Source organism: Scophthalmus maximus, chromosome 13 (assembly GCF_022379125.1).
Source record: "Scophthalmus maximus strain ysfricsl-2021 chromosome 13, ASM2237912v1, whole genome shotgun sequence".
In the NCBI taxonomy this organism is placed as follows: domain Eukaryota; kingdom Metazoa; phylum Chordata; class Actinopteri; order Pleuronectiformes; family Scophthalmidae; genus Scophthalmus; species Scophthalmus maximus.
The window spans coordinates 8,867,891-8,894,398 of NC_061527.1; the positions used below are offsets into that span (position 1 = coordinate 8,867,891).

Sequence of the window (26,508 nt, forward strand, 5' to 3'; positions counted from 1 at the left end):
TCTCCGACTGATATGTTAAGGTTAAGAGGCATTGTCATAAGCATTGACCGTCAAACTCACTCAAACGGATGTAATAATCTGTACTGCAGTAGTATTAGCTCATGAATGGTATACGATCCAAATTGGGATTGGATTTTTGTTTGAGCTAACAACCAACAAGAACATTGAGAACCCTTCCACAGACAAACACAAATATAACAAACTGAAAAAAAATCACACTCTAAACCTCAGCAGGCTTTTCACTCTCTCATTTATTTGAACACAATTTTGTCCAAAGGATTTATAATGTCAACACAGAAGCTCTTTGGTAATGGAGACAAGAATTACCATAGAAATGCACTCCCAGTACAAAATAAGGTAAGGTGGAATTTCAGTATTCAAGTCTGGACGTTAAAGAATGGTGAGCGCCTAGAATGCAACTTGCAGCTGTATACAGGGATCTTGTGTCCACCCCATCCCTAAAAACAATCTTAGCATCATCCATTTATCACCTGAGGTGAAACAGAGAGGCTGCTGTCTCCTCCCCATTGCCTGTGGTGTCACCAGGTATTAAGATCCAATACCAGGTTCAGGGAGAACTGGGGGAGATAAGGTGAAAAGGTTTAAAGAGGAGGTGTGGTTGAAGGATGGATGGGTTACTACTTCAAGGGGCCCCCAGATACCTCACATTTTCAGCACTTTTCATGGATGATAAGGCTCAAGTGCTAAAAAAACAAGGGCTGGCCAAGCCCTGGTCTATTTAATGTTGCTGAATTGGTGCTAGCGGATGGATGACCTGATGACCTTACGAATCAGCTGGTGTTGGATGGTTGGCTTGGAAACATAAACCATTTTTCGTGCAGGTGCTGCTGTTTGTCGTGGTGTGGTGGGTCCCAGCCATGTGTCAATATGACCAAGGAGTGTGCAGGTTTTCACTCCTCTTAAACACTGCAGGCAGAGGGCACTACCAGTGGAATCAACTCCAGAAGTGTTAAATGATACACATGGACCTCTGAGGCAAAAGGAAAAGCTCTGTTGCTGATGTGCGATGTGGGATACCCTAATGGCAGCGGCTTACGTTTGCCTGCGGTAGTAAGAAGACACTTTCACCCGAGCTACAGTCTATTTCAGCCATGCTGGTGGGGCTCAAGGGATGGGAATATTGTTATATCTGGTAGTCGGTTCACCAGTTTTTTTCCAGACTGAAACATCTCAACAACTACTCAATGATTGGTGGCACCACCAGCAGGCCAAAGTCTTCACTATAATGTGAAATATCTCAACACCTTCTTGATGGTTTGCCAATATATCATGAACATTAAAGTTCTTCGAGGATGGATCTAGTAATCCCCCAGTCTGACACACCAGATTTAGACTGTGGGTCGTTCCCGCCAGTGGCCGTGTGTCTCTTCCTCTTCTGCTCCCTGCCTGTTACCATTTTCAAAATCCCTTTCACTATGGGAATCAACAAAGACCTCTGAGCCTACAGCTAACATGCTGAAAATGGCAATGGTTTGACAAAAAATTGGATGATACAATGTTGACATATTGCCGCTTTTTTGATAGACACAGTGAAGTAGAAATAGGAAACTGGGTAAAAGATGCCAGGTGCCACAGAATGTTCCAGAAATTTTGCCGCTGTTGTCTGCAGCTCACATATGTATTAAAAGTGGGGGACAATGCAGCTGAAGCCTCCCCACAACGGGACAAAATGGCTCCAATTATCCTCAGTGTGACTGCCTCAAAGGTGTCTATAACACTGCTGGATGCCTTTGGCCAAGCAGTCCTCCTTACATGTGAGAGAAAGAGCCCCAGCAAGCCACAGCAAAGCCCGATGATCACTTTGAATCACACAGGAGCTTATCTTCCTCTTGTTTCAGAGGTAGGGACCAACCATTGCCTTTTCCTTTATTTGGTTCATTTTTCATGGCTTTAACTTCCATAACAAATGACATAATTACAGACACACTGGAAAGCCATTATGCCAAACAGCTTGCTGTACTGTAGTATTTTCTTCTGTGCCTCCTCTTAATTTCAGCTGGCTTCGTCCCATTGTTGCTAATGATGATGTAGAGGGAAAACAGAGGAGACGCAGCAAGTTAGTTGCTTGTGTGTGTCTTCTCAAAATCCATGTCTCCGCCCCAGGCCCCACACACTTATATCAATGAAAGAAAATCTGATTTGATGTGTAGCAGGTTATTGCAGAACATTGAATAAAAGAACTATATATGACTTCAGTTAACCTGCTGTTACCACAGCTATTATAATGAAAATAATTTTAGAATAATGTCATTATTTATTAAAACACTCTTTTTACTGACTTCCAATAACATGGACATTAATTTATATCACAGATCCTATTCATCTAACATCTAGATCGATTGATGAAAGTCTGACATAATCGGCATAGCATTTACAGAAAGGAGACATGAGGGTGGGGGAGATGTGATCTACTTTAAGTGCTGACAACAGAATAAGGAGCAAAAGAAGAAGCAGGGGGAAGAAAGGGAGTGAGAGGGGATAAAAGAAAGACTGTCAGGCAAAGATAAAGCTAGTCTTTTTCCCTGATGTGCAGTTGTGGCCACTGAGAAGTTAATACTCAGTGGGTCAGATGCAATCTTTTAATGCCACTCGTTCCAGTTCTCCACGGGTACCCCCCCCCCCCCCCCACACACACACACACACACTCTATTTTACACACACACACACACACACACACACACACACACACACACACACACACACACACACACACACACACACACACACACACACACACACACACACACACACACACACACACACACACACACACACACACACACACACAGAGGAAGGACAAGAAAGGTTACAGGTACAAGTCTTCACATCAGCCCCACAGGTCTTTGGTCGATGACCCAGAAAACAACTACAGCGTAGGCAACACTCACTGGTACCATCTGTCAATTGTTCCCTCACACAGATACATGGACACTCAACACACACCTGTCACTGCAGACCTCAGTGATAGAGGAGGTCAGTGAAATTTAGAGAAAAATCATTCAGCTGTGATCTGATGCTCTTTCACATCAACTCCTCAACGGTCATTTTCTATTCATGTTTTTAAAAGTTCCAGGTCCAAGGATAGCCCACTGGATTGGTTTAAAAGTCAGCGCGTGTGCTGTGCTCCTTTCCTCCCTTTCTTCTGTCTAGGCTCCTGTAAGGCAACGCCCCAGTCAGAGACATCTCCTTTTAGTGTTGCTATGGAAACAGTGCGGGTATCTCTATCAAATAAGATAACAGGACGAAAAATAAGTGTGAAAGACTGAGACATGTGTGGTACAGACACAAATGTGTGTCAATAAGAAAGGTATGTGTGTGTGTGTTTGTGTGTGTGTGTGTGTGAGGAGGGAGATAGACCTCAACTGTCTTTAGTGGTTCTTGTGTAAGTGCAATACATGTGCAAATGCTGAAAAATTCACTGGCTATGTTGCCATCCAACTGTCAAGAAAGTGGAAATCTTTCAAATGTTGCGAAAACTTAAATTTGAGTTAGGACTTCTCCATCAGCTGAACTGAAATGAATATTTTTTTTCCCCAAAACACCATGACAGGTGCCTTTTACATGGGGAGAAAAAAATGTCCTTTACTTTTTGCTGTGCTTTTGAGGATATACTGCATTGTTAGAAAAACAGATACTTCTGAATCAGTATTTATTACATCACCATTCATCTATTTAGTTATACGTAATAGTTATAGCTCCATGAGCACATGCATAGGATACCAACCCTCTGATCCAGCTGCCCCCTAAATTCCTCACTTACTGGATCAAGAAACCATTATACAGCCTGAGGAAATAGATTAAAATACACTGGGAAAAAATTGGGTTCATCTTTGGATGCCCCATTACATGCAAATTTCTGTATACTGTACCCTGCAGGCATAGAGCCTGTTCAACAGTTCAGCCTCTGCTCGTAGGCTGTAAACTTCAAGCATGGTTTAGTTGAATCAACTAGTCCTTTGTCATTAACTTAATGATAATTTTATTTAAAAAAATCTATTTTCTTTATTAAGTGCACCCCAGGATTTGGTCAGATTCTTTGATGCCAGCAGGTAAGGTGTGTTCTTCAGGACCTGGATCAGGCCCTCTCAAATACCAGGGGAATGACTCTGGTGATTTTCATAATCCAAAAGTATTAAATCACGAATGCCAACTCTGGCTAGCTCTTGATGATCTTAAGAAAAGCATGGTAATAAAAACTGTTATAATAACGACAACCTTGTGGTCTGTGTGTAGAGTGGCCCGAGGGAGAGCTTCAATTCTCAGCCTGAATGATTTCCCTAATGAAAACCATGCTCCTAACTCAGGGACAGAAGTCAATATATGGTAGATGCCCAGCATCACAGCCTTCTACTGGCTATTGAATTGCAGAGGGATATATGCTTTGCACATGGGGACTGTAGCACTGGTTGATAAAGGAACTTTTCTCTGCCTTGGAAAATAACAAACAAAGCTACAACTCTGAAAACAGGCCCTTCTTAACACTGAGCAATACTTTCTGTCTCCCAATTCCCTCTGAAATGCTTCATGGATTAGAAATATCATCAACCCAATGCTTTGGGACCCCGCACACCCTTTGTAAGCCAGCCCATTGGGGATCAGAGAAGGCAAGGGTTGAAGGTTACTGACTCCTACCAGGGAGCATTAGCTTAGCTAGCTATGAGGTCACATCAGATGATAGTGGATGTTTGCGGAGAAAGGTCATAGGATGGGATTACAGCACAATGCCCAGGTGTCCCACTTTGTCATGACAGCATTGCGATAAGCATCTCAGATGCTGATCTGAGGGAAACAAGTGAACAGATACAGCATGTCATGAAAGCATGTCTGAACAGTCCAAGTACCACATAACCAATCTCAGTGTTATCTTTTATATTTTTATTTTTTACTTACGATTATTTGTGCACTGACATGACAGTCAGGTTCCTTTTGCAAATCACAAAAACTAATAAGCCAGCCAACTTCAATGTCAAAAAACATTGTCCATTTCGTCTAACGTGACACAGAAGCATTGTTTAATATGACATCCCACTGAATATTCAGTATGTGCTACATTGTTGAAATGTTTAAGCATAAAAAGTTTTAACCGTAAAGCACAGAGGAATGTTAAGGAATAACAAAAATATGACATTATCATTAGTAGATTTGTTATGAGATGGGTGCAGACCAAATAATAATAATAGACTGAAGGGAAGGTGGTATTCCCTCAGGTAAAGAAATGAGTGTGATGTCAAACTGGTGAATTTCATGGCGCTGACTTGCTGTTCTCTGCATAACCTTTGCGAGAGTCATGGAGAGGACGATGACAGTGTGTGGGAAGCACATGCAGTAGCAGCCGGCCCCAACGTGGTACTGTCACAGGCTGTGGAAGAGGAGGGCAGGGATGTACGAGAGGGTCTGATGCATTACTGGAATAGGTAAACAACAATTTGCTCTTTCCTATCTTGTGTACTGAGCATATATTCCAAATTATATTAAACAAATCTTAGTAGACCTCATCTATTTTTTCAGTGGTTTCATATTAAAGCAATACATTGTAGAGCAATGAAAACCATTGCATGTTGTTTACAGTTAATTTAATATCTGAGAAAATTTGCACAATATTGCAAAGATGAGCAAAAGACTGCTTGCATGATCGTTTGTAAGAGGATGACCACTCAAGAATCCTCATCATAATTCCTTTTACATGACAGAAAATATAATTTCGACTATCAAGAGGACATCATGCTTGAATATAGCTGTTCAATGGAGCTCAGGGTGCGTCATTGGAGACCTGCAAAATACCTCCCAAATACTTTCTCATGCTTGACGATGAAGATGAGGTGGAATTCAATGCAAATATTTAAATATCTGATTTTGCAATTTAACTTCTTGAATGATTTATAATGTATGCAAACCTGTCATAGCTACAAGTAGAAACCAAAGTCCTGCCCACAGTTTCATCATTATCCTGCCAAGCCTCTCAATCTTTTACTTGACCATTTTTTTTTATTGAAATCCTTATTAAACCCTACCATCCTTTTTGCAAAGCAAATAATGACACATATCCTCATCAACTTGGTGAGATCCATTTTGCTGCAGTACGTTTGTTGCCAGCATTATAGCCAGGTAAGGAAGATGCACTGCAAAGATATTGAATTCTAGCTGTCAGCAAGAGGCAAAGACAGGCCAAGTTCGACAGAAGAGGAGAAAGAGACTAAGGAGGAGGGATTGTCACAGGCAGGTGCAGTAACCGCATCAAGTGTCCAGAAAACAGAACAGTTTGTCCCAGATTTGGATAGAACAACAGAACCCTCCTCAAACCAAATAAAATAATCTTCATTAGATGTCATTATATATATACACACACCCACATTTGTATGCAAAACCCTATTTTTGGAATAACATTTACATGAAATAAACATAAAAGAGATGAAAATACACAATTATGTAATACCAGCTGACGTGGGTTACATAACAGCTGTATTGCAGTTTTCACAAGCAGTGGGAATATGCAGAATTATCTTCTGTGTTGTATATCTTGTCATTTAATCAATGTTAAACATGTTTAACTGCAAAATCTGTAATATATTTTATTTTTATGTTCATAACATGAACTACAGGCTGTTATTTCATCTTCTCCCGAAAGGTCTAAAGATTTTTTTAAATCTATTTTAACCTAATGTAGTTATTCGATTTTTTTTTTTAAATAACCGTGATATTTTTAAATTAGTCTAAAGACCATGAACTTTGGTTAATTGGTTATTTGCTCTATTTTGCGTTTTCAAGCGAACCAGGATTTAACCTGCTTTGTAGGAAGGGAGGCGACTGATACTTATTAAAAACCCTCAGATGAATCAAATCTAGTTAAAGTTGAATCTGTGACTTCAATCAGTTGTAGGGAGATCTTACTTAGGACAATAATCTGAATCGCCAAGTTTGTCATACTTTGAGGATTTTTTCTCGGTGAGTGCACATACATATTCGACTTAATGAACAAACCACACAAGTACACAGACCTTTTTTACAATGATTCAAGAGAGGTAAAACATTTAGGTTAAGGAAATGATCAAAAATAAGAATATACAATAGAGTAAATCTGCAAGTGTAAAATCTAAAGGTGAAGGAGCCAAGAGTGATGAATATGTGAACATGTAAGTGCAGAGTCTGAGGAAACACAACTACAGTACAACCCAATGTCCTTTTATGTGTTGAGCCAGACAGCATTCACGCTGCATTAAAAGGTTATTTTTCTCACAGTGATATCAAAGGGAAATATTCAAGTGACCATTCTCACCGGTGTGCCCTCGGTTGGAATGTCCTCCAAGAGAAGACTGTCAGGATGGGACCTGCATCATTCTCTCTCCTGTCGCTGGCTCTTTTTCTTTCTTGTCTGTGTGCTTGTGGGTTTTCTTCTTTTTTTACATTTCGTTGTCTGGCCATGGCACACATTTCTATATTTTGAGTTTTGATGAGTGGTCGCAGAAGGAAAACACAATGGTAAATTATTTTTCCTGTTGGTTTATGACTGTAGATGAGACCTTTATCTGACCTTTGAGTCAAGAGCCTTACATTAGCCTACATTAGGCCCACAGAGCTGTGGTCTTGGTCATGTTTATTCTGAACAACTAATTTCAATTTTTTTGTTAAGTATACAGTCTATGCTCTGTAGGGTTAAAATCATAATGGTCCTATGTGGTTGTTTTACAGTTTTTACAGGTGTTTTACAACCTATTTTACTTTATTAACCAAAATTCTGTATTGTTAAACTTAAAACTGTCAAGGGTCTCTGAATGGAGATACAGTAGGTCTCTATTTAGAAATATTGTAATTTACTATACATATCTATGTTCTGGTTGACAATTGCAGCAAATTTGAACACATTCAAATCAAAAACTCAAAATACCACACTTAACAATCGTGTGATCTTTTAAATGACCAGTTACAGCTAACTTGTCATGACAGTCATCTCTACCATGATTTTAGCATCATTTCAGTTACTTCTCATTAAAACAGGATGAATAAATGTGTAAAGAATGTCTGATTTATTGTGGACTCAACCTGGCAGCTCAAAAGTTATTTGTAATTACTGAGACAACCTTGCGTAGGATTTTCCATTGAAGAAATACACGTTGTAGTGTCCTGGGAATTTAAGGGTTAAATAAAGACTAATTCAGGAAAATGAGACTTAAAGGGACTCAATTACAGACATATATATAAACAATGCACAATTATATGATCAACTGGAGAAATACTCAGATCAGCCAAAACACTATAAACAGTTAGGGGTTTGAACAAAAATGTTATACATTTGTACTTTTTCACTAATTTCATAATGCAATGATATATGAAGTAAATGAACGAAATATGCAGTTGAAGGAATTTTAACCCTTAATGGCAAGAGTTGTGTTTCATGCTGTAGACTCAGCATGTTTCACCTTGCAAGCTTGTGTTGTATTTCACCGACTTGCTTGGTGTCACATCTTTCACCTAGTCCTGGACCGATATCTCAGATTCCTTTAAGTGGCTGATGACACGCAATAAATTCAAGTGAAACATGTCGCGTTGAAAGGCCTCCACCATGTCGGCCTAGTTTGGTTCTTTATCTCAACAGCGGTGAGCTGCAGTGTGGCAACGCTCTGACAGACAGCCTTGCCAATGAGGTCTCCAAAGGTTTCTCTTTAATCTTTGCAGTTCCTGACATGCCTGCAAAGTTGATATATTTGCAAACGACATGATGTTGTGATATCTGCTTTGTGTCACACTTCCCCCCTTGTGCTGGAACTTGTTGCCATGGTAACAGCTTTTGTGATGCTTCTGTTCTTGATGAAGATACAGTAACTAAGACGGCTAATGACTGGCATATTTATGTGTCCTCCCAGCATCAAATATGGCAGTAACACTTAAAAAATATAACATAACATGTACTGCAGTACAAGGAACACAGCCTTGTATAATTTGTGTAATATGTATTGTTATGTGATTTGAAACAACTAATGCTATTATACAGTACATCTTTGAAATTACATCCAGTTAGTTCAATTAGTTCCATAGATACCACAGGAGTTGGCATAGAAACCAATAAGGCATGGCGTAATGGAAAGCAACCTGACAGATTACAAAATTAGATGTTACATAAGAATGGCCAACAAATGCCATCTCCATCAAACTGCTGATTTCTTCTTCTAACAAGCTTTACTCAAAAGTGAGTTCTGTGACATCCTGCCGGAAGTTGCTCGTCAAGAAAGTGTTTGCACATATTCTCAACAGTTTGTGCATGGTGCAAGGTGTCCATGTGCGCAGCAGTCTCACAGTCATATGAAATATACTTTTCATTGTAGAGGAGGAAGATTTTTTTTTCCTTTCAGCAAATTCCTCAAAAAGCAACTCTATCCCGGTGGAAGAGCTTCACTCGTAGCCCCTTGCACAGAATTTTGCCTCATTTCCTACACATTCTCAGTTTCACTGCCACAATAAAATCAAATGAACTCTTTCCCCCATCTTCTCCTTCTTGTCGCCTTTCTTCTGAGTTGAAGACTGGTATAGTTACTGTCTATTTTTAGCCTGAGATACATTGCCTTTTAGCTTTAGACTCTTTTGTTCTTTCTTGCTCATGCACAATGATCCTTTAGCTCTTTCTTGTTCACTGGCATTCCTCAGGGGATGAGGCTTCTGAGCAGTTGGAGGAGTCTGGTAAAAGAAACAAAAACTTTTCTGAACTACAACTAAGGCGTGTGTTCGGAAAGTACAGTAACAGCAAAGGACAAGAACTCTGTGCCGGGGTATCATCTCACAAAGCTGTCATGTATGCAGTAATTTGTGTTACATACTTGCCGAGATGCTCAATGTGTCTGAGTGCCATGTGCTGAGTGTTATGCTTGAGAGATTTGAGAACATGCCCAGATGGTGCTGTCTGCAAGCAACTGGTGGTTTCAGATGGTTTAAAAAGTGATCAAATACTGACCAAATTTGCTTTTGACATGGCCCTGAGACTGGCAGCAAGTTAAACAGACAGTGTCATATGAGGAAGGGCACGTAAATTATGAGAAGTAAACTCAAATACCCCAACCGTGATTTGACCACATTCAATTATATATAAAATGAAATACATGCCAAATAGAGAAACGGTCAATGGAGGTAGAGGAATGCATCTTTGGTGGCACAAACTGAAGAAAACCCTGATCATTTTCTCGGCTCCACTTTGGTATTTGGTATTAAACTGCTGGCAGTTTTCTCCCGAGAAGACATCCTTCAATACTGACTTGCCATTGTCGAACAAATTTAGAAAGTGTAGAACAAATGATTTTTATTTTCAAGACACCTAGACCTTCTCATCACTACTCAAAGAAATATTTAAAATGTTACTCAAAGAAATTATAATGGACTAGATCATAGAATAGATATAGCTTGTTTTTGCTACACTTGACGATTGTAAAAAAAAGCTAATGTTTGGACATCACAATATGATGACTTATCCTAAGTCAGACATTGTGTGTATGCTGATTAATGGCAGTTATGTTTGCATGTATATGTCTAATGACAGATGTTAAGGCTAAAACAATGGTTATTGCTTCAGTTAGGTTCTACCACAGAGCACTAAGCGCTACATCAACAAGTGGCCATTGAGGGACAGAGAAACAAAGAAGACAATAATGGATCCCTCCCTCTGTCAACAGCTTCATTAATCACGCCCTGAGTCGATGGCTGCACAGGAAACAGGGGCGGCCCAGTGCTTCTCACTAACACACAATAAAATAGATTCTTCCCTGTTCTATCTCTCACTTGTATCTTTGACTCAGTTAGTCACTAAATGTGATTTTACTCTCTGCTGAACACCAACGTGTGAAAACCCCAATGTTTCAGAGTAAATACTGGAGATCATCCTCACTGACACTCATAACTACAGTGCTATTGTTTCACAGTTTCAGTTCCATACCACTTATAATTGTACCATTGTACCATATCACTGATAATAGTGCCTCTTTTTCTTCCCTTCAACTCAAATAGATGTTATGGGTCCCAGAGCTGGCCAATGAGCCATGAAGCATGCTTGATGAATTGAAAAATCTAAAGGGATAAAGGCCAGACTACGGCTAAACTGAGGAGCACAACATGTAATGAAGAGATGCAGGCAGCAATGCTCCAAAGCCAAGAGACAAACGCACTAACAAAAAGACGTTAGACATTATTAAATGCAAGAAGATTATGCTGCAACACATCTGCAAGTAACATATTCATTATAACATATTTAAAATACCAACGGTCACATTTTCCTATAGTTTGATTGAAGACAGGCGCAGAGGAGGGGCAAACATAACACAAACATAAGAAAGATGACGTACTGCAGAAAAGTTGTATCTTTGTTGAAACTGTCGTGGACAGTGAATAATAAGCTCAGCGATTATAGCCTCAAGTCTTCTTGGGTAAGATGCGACAGGCTTTGCACTCCTGGATTTGGGGGATTTTGTGTCATTCTTCTCTGCAGATCAGGTTGAATGGGGACCATTGGTGGACAGCCATTTTCCGGTCTGAGAGAGATGTTAATTTGTTTCTCACTGTCAAGAATCCTTCAGGTGCTTTTATGCACACTTCAAAGAGGCTTTCATGTTTCTTTCACTGAGGAGAGGCCAGATTGATGGAGTGTTGCATTGATGATTGTCCTTCTGGAAGTTTCTTCCATCTCCGCACAGGATCTCTAAAGCTCTGACAGAGTGACCATCGGGGTCTTGATGATTACCACGGCACTTCTTTCCCAATTGCTAAGATTGGATGGGCAGCCAGCTCTAGGAACAGTAAATAAGTCTAATAAATCTTTTTCGTTCATCTCACAACAAATAAGCATTAGAAACCGTCTTATTTGTATAAAATGTATGCGTGTACCGCTGTTCAGGGGGGCTCAAACCACGTAAGATATTTTGTTCAAATATTATATAAGTATTTTAACAAAGCATTACACAAGCTGATCAGCAATGTAATGTATTCCAATTTCCCTGTGTTCTTGCTAATTGGTCCAACTTTTGATATCCTGTTTGATTGTGGCAACTTCACTATATCTGAGTATCTGTCTGAAGCTCCACGAACCCCTGCAGATATCCTAATGAACAAGTTGCATAGATACTGTGGAGTTACTGAAACAATTCAAAGACATGCGGGGAGGGTGGATCCAAATCAAACAGGGGCTGGAAACATGCTCAAAGAAACAACCTCCTGTTGAGACACCTTCACGTTGTCAATGTTCCACACTCGCCATACTAAAGATGGATTCTTTGGATGAAAGATGGAGAGACGGAGGATTTGATGAGGCCACTACCTTGCTTAGTTCAGAAATTTTCCAGAGGTAGGCACCCCACAGTGTAGCACCTCATCTCTGACATGGATTTAAAGGAAAAATAATGTGGCGACCTCTTCACCTTGCCCACGCAACCCGTTCCCTCCACTCATCCCTTGAATTTATCACATCATTAGTGTGCAGCCCTGGAGGATGTTCAAGGTGTTGTAGATGTAAGGCAACCAGATGCATGTTTCACACATCCAGATGCATTTTTTTTTTCACCATTTGCTGTTGTGGTACTGAAGCTGCATCCAAACAGAACACAGTATGACGTGCAGTAAGTAGATGCAGTGTCACTGGAACATTTTTAATCACAGGTTCTTTTGGTCTTGAATCTGAAAGGGGTCTTGAATCCCCTTTCAGGAAAATCTGCCCCTTACTTATATTCAAACACAACAAAACACTGGGGGACCAGAGTTAAGAAGCTGTGTACAGAGCAGTGGTTTGACAGCAGGAACTGTCAGATGGCATCTTTATTATGTTACGTGAGGATTCCTGGAGGATTGCACAAGCATCTGTTTCCCCTCTTACTGCCACTTCAGTCATATACAGTATAAAAATTAACCAAGTTTTTCCATTTGACAGAGGCGGACATGATTTAGGGAAATTGAGGGAAGTGCATAGCAAGTGTGTTGTTGTAAATGAGCATTAAGGAGTTGTGTAATGTAATCTTGTTTGTTTACAACCGATTTAAAGATTCTTTGTAGATATCAAGGATATAGGTATTTGTAGATGCAAACTTTACTGTAGTTGCCTTTGTTAATGAGTCAGAACAAGAAGTAAAATGCTGCCCCGTCAGATCTGGTGCTGCCAAATGTGCACATGAAAAGTGAATAGAACTTTTTTACATAAACCTTCAGATTTATTTTTTAAAAACATAACACTCTCATTCATAGTGGTAAAAATCACAACGTACCCCACTTTCTATACCTTGTAAAAGTGTACACTGAATCTACAACTCCACTTAAAATTTTTCAAACGTTTGTAGAGTTAAAGCTTGGAACTTTCCTTCTAAATTAAAGTATGCAGTTTCAAATTTATCTCAAAGATTTTTAGTGAATGGCTTTCCCTATGAGTCCTTCAGAAGAGTCTCAAAATGCAGGTGTAGTGTAGGAGGAGATGTGTGAGCGTAGGGTTTCAAATTGAATGAAATAATATCTATACATGTGAGACATAAAGGGCACCACCACCTGCTTTTGGGAGCTTGCTGGGAGCATTTCCCAGCAGTTGGTTGAAGATCAGGGATGAAAACGAAGCAGGGACCCAGTGGGGAGTCCAAATCTGGAGTTTTCAAACATGAAGGACCAGAACAGAGGTTTTTTAGGGGCCTGATTTAGCAGGGTTAGGGAAATGCTGTGGCCAAGAAGAACAAAGCACTGTCAGCTGTGTGATTCCAAATGAAGATAAAAAAATAAATAATCAAAATTAGTGTGATGTGACCGACACCAACATCCTTGTGCACATACCCCTCCACCCACACACACACACACACACACACCGGAAAATATTTAATGCTTCACTCGACAATATGGTGCTCTATCAAAGCATTATAATGTTCCTGTTCTTAAATATTTCGACCATACAAGCTGGCTTTGGAGACATTTCTATGGCAACAGAGAAAATGAACCTCCATACTGCTCCTTAATATCTTTTCTGAGTGTTGGGCCTTGGCTGCTCTGCAGGGGGAAAAAGTTATAGATTTCTCCAATACTGAGTTTATGGACAAATAGCAACAACACCAAAACAAATACAACTTGGAGCCACTTCTGCCAGATAAGTACCTCAGAAATTATTTGACGTTGGGATTGTTAAAAGATTAAAGCTGAACAATTTATTTGTGTGGGTTTTTTCTGTACGGTTTAGATTAAAAGCTTCAACACACTTGAAGACTGATATTATTTTCAGACCAACATAAAATGAGTGAGGCAAACATGAAGTTTACTGCCCTGCTTAAGGCCACTAATCTCCTACAGTGCAAACTGATGGGATAAGCATAAACTTTATATACGGTAAGTATTGATAATGAATGGATGAGCAAATAAATAAATAAATTTGTGCAATGCAAAAGAAATTCCAGTGATATCAGACAATGTTATAGTGGTGTATGGGTGGCTTCTTTATTGACTGTGGTTTAGAATAATGGACATTTCTAAAACTAGATTTTTGTTTCATTTCTTACAATATTCAAGGAAAAACAAGGAGGTAAACATTGCATATTATGACTCCCTAATTACAGAGTACAATATACAATCTTACATAAAACAATCTCACACAGACACTTTCTGCAGAATGAGTAATGGTTATTTTTTGCTTCTTACAATAAACCAATTAGCAGCAGTAATTCAGGTGTTAAGGAGGCATCTTAACTTATAAAGCATAAATCACCACTTTAACATATAATTTGAGGATGATAAACACTAACACTGCAGTGAGCTGAATTTACCAAGGCAGTAAGGGCAGAGGGCTTAACTGTTGCTGCAAAGTCTGTCCATATGTATAGGATGAAGCTGGAGAATAAAGAGATTTGTACTACTGTAAAATAATATTTCAGTTAGGGCCACTATAGTCAAAACTGATCCATTTCAATAATTAGTCTTATTAGTAATAATCAGTTATATTCGGCTGTGTGGCTGTTTTGTGAACTGAAAAAAAAAAATCTGTAAAAACCTGAAACTGCCAGTTGTTACTCTGAATTGTACTATAAACCTACTCTGGCACTATATTTACTACTGATGCTACTGCTGATGCTACTACTACTACTACTACTACTACTACTACTACTACTACTACTACTGCATCTACTAATGTGGCTGCTGTTCGCTGATCTGACTATGCCAGACTCATTATGGGATGTTAACTGAGTCTTGTTTATTTCTGCACAATTTAAAGGGTCAGTGTTGTTTTGCAATGTTGTCTTGTGTTACTAATCCTATTTGGATCATCATACCCCATGGGAGCTGTATCAGTTACCTTTATTATAAAGCCTTAGCAACTAAAAAGTTGCTCGAAGCGCCTGTTGCTAAGCTTCTTCTTTCAAGCCTTGATATTGCTGTCTCTATAAATAGGTTTATCTCTGCTGAGGTCAAACTGCTTTATTCAATCTGGTGAATACAGAGTCAGAACCCCATTTATCATCAGTAGTGTTTTCATTTAAAAGATTCACAATTTCATCATTAAGATGGCACTCTTATTCAGGAGTTAGTCAACTGGGATTTACTGTCTTTACATGGACAGATTTCAGAGAGTTAGTTGGTTAGTCAAGCTATGAAGTACCTCCAAACATTGTTTATTCAGTCTCAGTCTAGAGTAACTAACAAATTTAAACCATATTCTAATTGCTATGTTAATTTTAAAGTTACACCCAAACTGGATCCTCATACTAATCCGACTGCTTCTAAAAATCCAAACCTTTTTCCCTAATCCAATTCTCTTACTCTCTCTCTCTGAAAGTATAAAACTCACACTTGATCTTGATAAGAGACTTTCTATAATCCATCCATCCATCCATCGTCTACCGCTTAAAGGGGCCATATTATGCTCCAGGCACCTTTTCAGCCTGCCTCCACGTATATTTGGTTATCTGGGGTGTCTGCCAGCCCACGGAGAATGAAAAGAAAACAATGAGTCGTTGATTCGTGGTTTGGGTTGATCGTGGAGCCAATCCCAGCTGCCATTGGGCGAGAGGCGGGGCCCTCTCTGTATGTGGCCCCCCTATCGCAGGGCCTCATACAGACGGACAACCATTCACTCTCACATTCACACCTACGGTCAATTTAGAGTCATAGAGAATTTACCTAACCCCATTCTGCATGTCTTTGGACTGTGGGAGGAAGCCGAAGAACCCTGAGAGAAGCCACGCATACACGGGGAGAACATGCAAACTCCACACAGAAAGGCCCTGGTTGGTTTGAACTCGAACCCAGAACCTTCTTGCTGTGAGGTGACAGCACTACAGCACCGTGCAGCCCCTCTTACATATTAATTTCCTTATGAATTTATTCTTATTGAGGAACATTTGAAGCTTGTTTTTAATCAATTAGAGAATGCTAAGGTGTTTTGGTTCATGAACATGTGACAGTCTTTATAGTCGTGTCGTGGGTGACCTGTTTATTTTGATCATGAGGCCTCCATACAGGATCCTGCTCTTCATAGGCTGGAGCCACAGGAGAGGACATGGCTTTTTCACAAACCCAAGACCATGTGTCTGAGGTGGAGCCCAGAAATAATCGTCTCAGTGGCCTTTTGTGCAATCAGCAAGGCAAGATGTGGAGTTCATTTGCCGTGAGAATTTATATCTCCCTTTTTCTCTGCTCCTGGTGCTTCCCTTCCCCACCACACACACAGCAGTATGGGTATTCTTCTGTCTGTGGGCATCAGCCGCCATTCCTGACACACCATATGTTTTATTGCCCGCTAAAGCATAATGCTCCACTCCTTTTGATATTGAATAATTTATTTATTTCACGGTGCAGCCTGTAATCCCTTGTGAATGATTGGGCGCTACGGGCCTGCTGTGACACAAACTCTGGGGGTATTAAATATATTGCCAGCATTTGTTTCCCACATATAAGTGGATCGGACGACACTGCAGAAAAATGCCTATCCTCCAAAGTAGAAGCGCGACGACACTTGACAAAACAAGTATGTCCTTAGCTCAATAATGCTTATTGTATCCAGCCATCTGGTGGAGGTAGAATGCAGGAATATAACACTTGTCTGGATTTTGCATATGAAATCTGTGACTTTTCATTACTGTAGAGACTCTGCATGGAACATCATTCATAATAGTCCTTGTGCGTGTGCTTTTCTCTTATTACTTTAAAACAAAACAACAGCATTTGGTCCAGGAAAAGGGAAGGGTGAATTATTTGTTCAAAGACGCCTGCTCTTCAGTAAAATAAAAATCTTCCATCTCTCATACCATATATTACTTTCTTCTCGAATTTGAATATTGAAATATTATTTAGAGATGTTGACACTGAACACCAATTTTAGTCAGCGCACATTTAGATATTGATATAGATATAGATACTGTCAATGTTGAGAAAATACACTGCTCATTCAAAGACATTTGTACGGTAAATCAGTAATAATTCCCAGCAAGGAATAAAACTACTTTCATCTGCAGTCTGTTGTTTTGCTAAAACGCAATGCCTCAGACATTGTAATTGTTGTATCAGCATTTTTGTAAGAATTGATGAAAAAAAAGGGGCAGGGCTGAAGCTCTCTACTCATGAGAGCAACACAGGACCTATTAATTCCCTGACAAAATTTGAGATGTGGGCGTTGGTTCAGAGGTTTGGAACCAGGCTAAGTAATTAATGTAATGCTTCATTAATAGAGTTTGGGACAGGAGGTGGGGATATTTAAAAGACAGCTCTGTCAATTTTAAAATGAAAAGACACTTGATGTTGTTTAATTTCAAAAGAAATAATACTAAACATTCAAAGTAAGTTTACCATATGTGAGTTGATAAAACTTCAAATATGGTATATAAGAACGGTCGCCACTACATTTTGCAATACGTTTGCTGTGATTCATAACCTAATGACAAGTTGGCAAGTTCCACCTGCAGATGTTGAAATGACCATATAAAACCTTCTCAAAAAGGACATCACAAGAAGTCTGTGACCAAGCATACATTTTGGTCAAAAACAGATTCCTAATGCTACAAAGCAACTTAAACTGTAAATACTACTAATGGAAGTTCTCAAATTAGGGTACGGGTTAAGCTTCCCATAACCCTACCCACCACTGTCTTAACCTATAGAGCAAGCAGAAAATCCATATTTTGTCCACAATTCAAGGACAGAACATCTATTATACCATGCGATAAATTTGTCGAACTTCAGTGGAAACTGTGACCGACACAATCCCTTAAGTACTGATGTGAAACATGTGCTGGATGACTGCAGTATGTTTCTCACACTCGCTTCATCTCCATATCTCAGACTTTCTTAGGACTACCCCCTCCCCCTTCTTTCTCTTTCATTCACTCTTTGAAGCTGTGACAAAAGAAACAAATTGAGAGAGTTATCTCAGTTTTTGCATTACCAGCCCATCAGTCTCATACAAAATCATGTTTATTCATGTTGCCCTCGGGGGAGAAGGGGTAAAAGGGAGATGATTAAATTCTAATTTGACCTCTATCATAATTTAGCTGAGCCTATTATTATGTCAATCATTTGAACTGAATACTGCAATACTGAGGAGAGAGTGACTGGGTGGTAAAGGGAAAGGGGATTATAGACAGTTTGGGGACCACACAGTCACTGTATCAAATTGGTTTTATCCAGCCACATGTAATTTTTTCCCCGGAGAGAATAGAGCTTGTTCAAATGTTCGATGTGTGAAGTGAACATGGAGGATCAAAGGAACGATGGACTTGACTATATCTTGTAAAGGTTGCTTTTCAGTGTGTAAAAATTGTGTTGCTTCAAGGGGAATTATTTGCTTATTCAAAGGGTGAGTCAGAGATGTGACAAGCTCCATATGATGGAAGTCTGAGGAAAGAAAAAGTATTTGCTGTTTCCTAGCTCTGTGTTGTATTGCGTGTTGTGTGCTCTTTGTTAGGGTGTGTGTGATGAAAATGCATGGTTGAGAAACAATGAAACCCATTAGGCACATTTGGTGAATGACATTATGTGATTATATTCACCTGCAATACAAAGTAGATCGCCTACACAGGATACTGCATATGAACACTGCAGACTGGACTGATGCTTTTTTGAAAAAAGAAAAAAAAAAGTACTGCAACAATTTAAGGTTGAACAGCTATAAGGATGAAGGATTAACAAGAGACAAGGTCAAAATAGATGATGAAAAACTGTGGTAGCATTCATGTTATTTCCCAGTATGGGTCTGTCCCCCCAAAACACAGCAATTGCCAAAGTGTAAATGTATCATGATTAGACCGTCCATGCAGAGTAAATGTGCAGCTCGTTGAAGCTCCACAGGAACATTTTTGAAACACAGGTGAAAAAGGCTCCTGTGAGTAAAAATCTGTTCCAATATTAAAGTGATTTCTACACCCATACTGCTCAGCTTGAATTGCATTATCTCCGCTCATAATCCTAATCAGCTGACAGGGGGGAAAAAAACAGGAAATATATAAGGTTCATTTGAACCCATGTGACATTTGTTTCGATATTCTAATTAGCTTGTATTAGTCAACTTGGACCTCAGAGAACCAATTACCCCAATTAAATCTAAGTAACTGATGTTTGGGCCAATGATAGAAAAAAGTTGTGGCCCATTATAAATGGGAAATTAAAAGTTTCTAAGACTGCATAGTTCCACCAAATAGCTGTTTTTAAGAGCATGATTAAGCACCTGCACTTCATTGGATGTTTTCAAAATGAAGAAATTTGAATAGATACACTCGTCCTAGATAATCTTCTTTTGTACGGGAGCGTAATGATGTTCATCTAACATGTGTAGTATTGATCCCATTTGTTGCCCGTCTATTGCACCTCTGCTGATCTGTATGGAACACTTGTCGTCGCTGTTGATGCCGGTTATTGATAGCGGAGGATCCTCGGTGCTGTTAACATGGTTGTGGCTCGCTGCCTGGGAAATCTCCCTCTGCTTTTACCACTGTTTACTGTGTTGAGTTGTTTGTCTGTGTAGGGGCTTGTGTAAAGTTGTTGACTGTGATTGATTATCTGGATGTATCTTATGAGTGGGTTGGAATCTCTCTGTGTGTGTGTGTGTGTGTGTGTGTGTGTGTGTGTGTGTGTGTGTGTGTGTGTGTGTGTGTGTGTGTGTGTGTGTGTGTGTGTGTGTGTGTGTGTGTGTGTGTGTGTGTGTGTGTGTGTGTGTGTGTGTGTGTGTGTGTGTGTGTGTGTGTGTGTGTGTGTGTGTGCTCTGCGGTATGTTTGGCCCAGCTGCACATATTTCTTTTCATCAGAGGCTCAAAGACTGGCAGACCACAGGGATCCACTCAGCAGGCGAAATCACTCCTGAGAAGGAGCAGGAAGTATACTCGGGGTTATCTCCTGGAGTGACTGGAGCATGCTATGGGGGATAATGCTACAATGCATGTGATTTAATTCCTCCCTCTGAAAACACACTTTTTTTTCCCAGTCATTTCAAAGCGCAAGCAAAAATCTAGCCTTTCATGAAGTCTGGCTTGGAAATGAAAAAAAAAAGGAACATAAACCTTTAAGAAGTTCAATCCATCTCTGCTTTATATTCTTATCCTCTTTGTCTTCCTATTAGAGTCTTTTTTTTTTTTTCAATTAGCAATTGTTCATGCAAAGCTACCTGCATTATGTGATTTGTCTCTTTTGCTTTGTATATATAGGATATGTAAGGGGCAGTAAGCGATTCTGGAGAAAGCTTGTTTCTCTCTTTGTTGTTGTTGTGATTTTCCTCCTCTGGCCGGGACGCAAACCCGCCAGCAGGTCTCTTAAGGTGTCGACGAGTGATGCTTACAAACTGCGCTCGCAGTGTTGTGTGGTGCAGTCCGCACCATTTTTCTGTTTTTGATTCATGGAGCCTGGGCTTAGCCAAAAACCCAGATTTTTTTTCCGCGTACACACAATAGCAATATATATATATATATATATATATATATATATATATATATATATATATATATATTTGGTTCCATTCAGAACAGAATGACTGTTACATGAGAAATTATACAACTAAATTGCAACAACACAGAGCTTTCTCCAAAATCGCTTACTGTCCCTTTAAGACAGGGCTTTTTCAAAATTACAAAATGTGCCAAATAGAATTATTACTATATCACTGTATAATTAAATTCAACAGACCAGTATGACAACTGTATCTGTGTAGCATAGTTACTGTATGTGTTGACCTGCTCTATCACAGAAGTGAGGCACTTTAAAACCACTCACATATTCTTCAATTATAATGGTTGAGGAAAGACTCCATATTTCATGTCAAATGTCAATCACTAAAAGTTACTTTACTAATTGCTTTAACCTCGACCTACTGTTTGGCTATATTTTTCATAGCAATGTAACTGAAAAAAATCAGGCGGAAAATTTCACTTATTCAGTGAATCATTTTCACTTTTCAATTCCTTTTGACGATTGCAAAAGAACAATTTTGAAAATTAAACATGAAAAAATTTAAAATATATTTCTCCGGAGCTGATGATTCGTGGGCCAACCTGAAGAGATTCCCCTTCAACACTAAGGTCACGTACACTGGGCATGTGTGTGCCAATGTCAACAGGAAGCAGATTGTCTACATTGCAGTCAGTTGCTTAGTTACAGAAAATACTAATAATGAGGAACAGTAATGGTGAAAAGTAAGATCAGGGATTACTTTTCTTGGACAGATGAAGAGGTAGATCGGACAGTAAGTGTTAATTACCTTTTGCACTCACTTCTGGTAGTTGAGTCGGACCTATAATAACAAATCAGGATGTGAATGTGGTTGAAACCATCATCGTTTCCAAACATCTCCATTTTTGCCCATCAATACTGCAACACAGCCATGTAGCTTTCAAACTGAAATGGGGCGAGCAGCATTTCAGACGGTCTGATTGCGCAATTATACGATTTCCTCTGCAGAGATTCATTCTTCCTTCCATGCACCTGTGAAGCGTTTTTATTCTGCTATTAAACTAGCAAAAACCGGATTTCGGACCCTGCCTTATTGCATCTTTGCCACGTGCTTCACACCACTCATTGATCCCTCGGCTCTCCAGCAACCACATCCCTTAGGCTCTTCTCTGACCTTCCCCTCTTTTTTTTTCCTTTCCTCCTTCCCCCTCCTTAATGTCTACCTCCAAACCGCAAAGTCTCATTGATCCGCGTCCTTCAAGGGCACAGCGATCACATGGTTGGATACATCCTGTGATATGGACTCTGAGACAGTCCAACAAGTTAAGATGAGTGCTGTGGTCCACTTGCTTTGGAGAGTCAGCAGGGATGATGATCAAGGGAAGACAGCATAGTACAGCTCAGAGATTGAGGACTTACCCACTTCTCCTCCTCATTATCCTGTTATTCCAATTTATAGATACATTCCTCAGCAGAGCATTGCCCCGAATCATGAAAGGTGGACTTCTCCTCTGCCAATAACCTGGAAGGAGGGAGAAAAAAAAAGAGATATGATTTAAAAAAGCAATTTCCCCACACAGTTTGCCGTGCCGTAGCCGTGAGATGATTTTAATAAAATCCAATGTATTTCTTACCAGATATGACTACATGCATACACCACCCATGCCATTAACGCCCTGCTGTAAATCATGCCTCTTGGTTGTATGTGATTGAAGAAAACAGCTCTTTGAAAACTTGTTCATTGAAGGGTTAGCAGGGTAATATCACACGTGACTTATGTGTTATTTTCCATTGACATCTGTGATTGAATTCATAGTTTCTGCTCCCCAGCCTGCTGAACTAGATTCTCCAGCAGAGATGATTGAACGCAGGAACTACATCACTGGGTCGTTGATGTGTACTGTCGATGAGGAAGAATGAAGGTTTCCCCGAGGCTAATTTGGGATGTTTTTGGATTCAAGCTATAAGTATTTTGATTTTAAAGGATGGCATTGTCCTTGCACAAAATAAAAAATGAATGAATAATTGATAATTGAGAAATTAAATTGTGGGTGACTGAAGACCGTAACTCAAAAAGACTTCAAAATGTTTCAGAATAATATTGTAGCATTTTTAATTAACATTTACTTTTTTTAACAATTTTATTTTGTCTGCATTTATGTGGGAGTTGAATTAAGAAGACATATTTAGCTTTTTCAGTTTTTCCATTCCCTCTAGTGTGCTTTATACATTTTTTGCAAAGTTAAAAAGCCCAAAGTCCGCAGAAAGGGGAGCTCCTCTCCCCGACAGAAAACACTGCTGAAGCTCCTGAAGTTCCTGAAACATTATGATATCATGTGACATTGTGATGCCAGGAAAAGCAGTCAGGTAAAGCGACCAGGTAAAGCGAAAGCTGAGGCCGACACTCCCTACATGCGCTGGAAGCGGTTGACCAATAACAACAAAGTGGGCCTGCTGGCCACTCAGAGACTGGGCTTTATTGGGAGGGGTGCTTTAAAGGGACAGGAGCTAAAACTAAGTGGTTCAGAGAGAGGCTAGAAAGTGGCGCTGCAGGAATGGACAGTCGGAGGAAACTGACAATATGAGCAATATTTGTCTGCTTTAAATAATAAGCCTGTAATAGCCAGCACGTTCTTGGCAGATCCTCACAAATCTAATTGCTGTCATTGTGTCACCAGTTTGTCTTCCCCGCATCTGAATGTGTGTGTGCTTCTCCCTCTATATTGTGTTGTTTCTTCAAGAAAAAAGAAAAACCGGAGCATGGAATCAATATCATAGTTTACTTGTAGCAATCAGCAGGTAAATTACTTGGGGAAGCCACAGTGGGGGCTGCAGCTGTGCCCTCGCTGCTCAGCACCATGTTCCCACCCTCACGTCTGCTTTGAATATTACTTTACATCTCATTGTTGTTTTCTCCCCCATATTTCTCCCCCTGCCCTCTCATCTGTCTCATGTTATATATCTCCTGTGATTGAAATCGGCGTTATTTCCCAACGAACCATCAGCGATGCAGGTATGCAAGTCTCTGATTAGATTACATGCCTTGTCTTTTAAGAAGAGGGGAATTTATGCCTTTTCATTATTAAGGAAAAAGCATTTAATCAATAATTGCTGGGCAGGGTGAATTTATGGCAGGCATAGTCGGGAAAAATCTTTGGGGCCAATGTTATTAACTGCGACAAGGCCTGTGGCTGCTGAGGGCTTGGATCCAGGCCCACCGTGTGTAGACAGGCGGTGGCAAAGCAATCACTCTCTGTGTGTGTGTGTGTGTGTGTGTGTGTGTGTGTGTGTGTGTGTGTGTGTGTGTGTGTGTGTGTGTGTGTGTGTGTGTGTGTGTGTGTGTGTGTGTGTGTGTGTGTGTGTGTGTGTGTGTGTGTGTGTGTGTGTGTGTGGGGACTGCAATGTGTGCCAGCTGCTGACAAGAAGACAAGAGAATTGTGTCACCTTAAATCTCAAATAAGATTTGAGCACTGAAGAGGCATCTGTGTTTTATGAAAAGGAAGGTGAATACACAAAGATAGGTGTGAGCTGCATGTGTACTTATCCCTGTTATGATTGCAGGCAGCCTGAAACTCAGAAAAAATAAAATTCTGAGTTTGGTAAAATTCAAGGCGGACAAGTTCACTCATCACTGCCAATTCAGTCTCCCCTACATTGTTTGTGCTTGTCTGAGCTCTACATTCTGTTCATTTGATGTTCTTTTTTTTTATCTCACTCATACATTTAAGTGTCGGCATTGCCCAAAGGCCTCCCGTTCTCCTCCTTCTTTACCTCCGTAAAGTTTTATATGACTGATTTTCAGAAATTTTGTCTTGTAAATCCACTCTCTCTGTCGTGCTTGGCTTACTGCGCTGATGTCGGCCCGTGCTTCCCACACTGTTTCAGCTAAGAGGAGGTTGAATGAAGGGAGAGGTTGAAGGTATGGACAGAAAGGAGAAATAAAATAAATAAATAACAACCAGGATAGAGAAGGGAGGGAAGCCAGTCCTGTAAGAGGCTTAAGAGGCTCCTGGAAGCCGTCGTTTGGCTTGGGACCGAGTGCTGTTGTGGAATTGAGTTGCTCCTTTATCTGCTCTCGGCTTTGTGATTCCAGGCAAACGTCTGACCACTGCTGCACTGCTTGGTTGGCTGTGGCACATACACACAAAGTAGGCATGCACACACAGCCACAGGCTTAAGACCCTCTCACACACACGACTGGGTTCCATCTTTAATTTCTCAGTTTGAACTTTTTAGTTGCTGTTTGGAGGCAACAACAACAGCAGGGAGCATCGAGCGGAATGAATCTGTTCATGTCTCTGAGTTGGGGGATGAAGTTTGTACATCACAGAGCAGTTTTCCTTCAAAGTTTTTTTTTTTTTTTTTTAAAACCGGTGGTCATCATCGTGGCTTAGATTACTGTTGTGTTCACTGATGTGGCGGTTCCAATAAACATGCTCTGAGGACACAGGTTTGGGTTGTGCAAGAGCCAGTACGTTCAGCAATTTTGAAATATGCTTTCAAGTGAAAAACTGTTATTTTTCTTTCTTTTTTTCAATGCCGTTTAACTTTTGACGGACATTTTCCTAGACGTAGGAGTACAGTCTATCGCAACAGAAGAATTACACATCATACAGGCATCGTGCAAGTAGACACAACCTCAATACAGTTTGCATTTGAGTACAATGTACTTATCAATAAATCATTGTTAAAGTGACAGAATTTGGTTTTACAATTTTAAATTAAAGTGCTTAAATATTCTCGTCCGGACTCATTGGAGGGTCTGGCTTATTGTACCTAAATAAACTACTGAAACAAGTGGAGCAAAAAATTAATTGAAAAAAAACAATTTTTCATAACTATTTTATGAAAAACTCATCACTAGGAAGCAACACAAAATTCCACAGATGGACAATTTACGTCCGATACCAGACAGGTTAAGCAGATGATCAAAAACAACATCCTGGGCATAAAACAGACGGTGAAATCAAAAATATTAATCTGTATGATTCATAATCGTACAGATGAAAATCTGATTCAGTTCACACTCACTCAGTCAGAGTAAATGTTCCGTGTTCAGGTATTCAACAGACACATCTGACAGTGTTTTAAGAGTCAGAATCCAACATCAGGTAGAATTTATTCTCCCGTCATGCATGTCTGGAAAAAATGCTAATTTTACCCAAATGTGCAAAAATATTTGATAACATAAAGTACAATTATTCGCTGAATTCTCTTATCCTGTCATTTTTGAAGGTTATGCTCAGTGTTTGACTTTGACTGACAACTCTAAATTGTCCTCCATCGTTTGTGTAAAAAAAAAAAAAAAAAAAAATTCAATTACAGAGCAGTCACCACTGTGCCTGTGTTTCCTCGGGACAAAATGACAGTGCACACACACACACAGTAAGCTCGCCCATCACGATGCAGTTCCCAAGCTTAAGTTCAAAGCTCCGCTTTGTCTTTAGATACTCACTGAAAAAAACATGTCCAGTTCTCACGGTGTCAGGCTCTGTTTATGAAGTTTTGCTGGATAAATGTCAAATCTTGACCCTTTAAAAAAAATAAGTAATTACTCTCCACAGAAAGCCGACGCAGGTGAGGTGGTCTTTTACTGTTATAATACTTAAGCTGGGGTTATTTCTTTTATAAATTATT

At 39.8% G+C, this 26,508-nt stretch overlaps 1 long non-coding RNA gene across 6 annotated transcripts in view; it reads right to left on the minus strand.

The window, feature by feature from the left end:
* LOC118318010 overlaps positions 1-26,508 on the minus strand; it is a 92,243-nt gene that overhangs the window by 51,842 nt on the left and 13,893 nt on the right. For 5 of the 6 annotated variants that reach the window (XR_004795596.2, XR_004795597.2, XR_004795595.2 and 2 more), the window contains exon 2: positions 22,291-22,393. This is a non-coding gene — a long non-coding RNA (uncharacterized LOC118318010). Of the gene's footprint in view, positions 1-21,679; positions 21,713-22,290; positions 22,394-26,508 lie in introns of all 6 variants that reach the window. The other variant, XR_004795592.2, reaches the window with a different exon arrangement.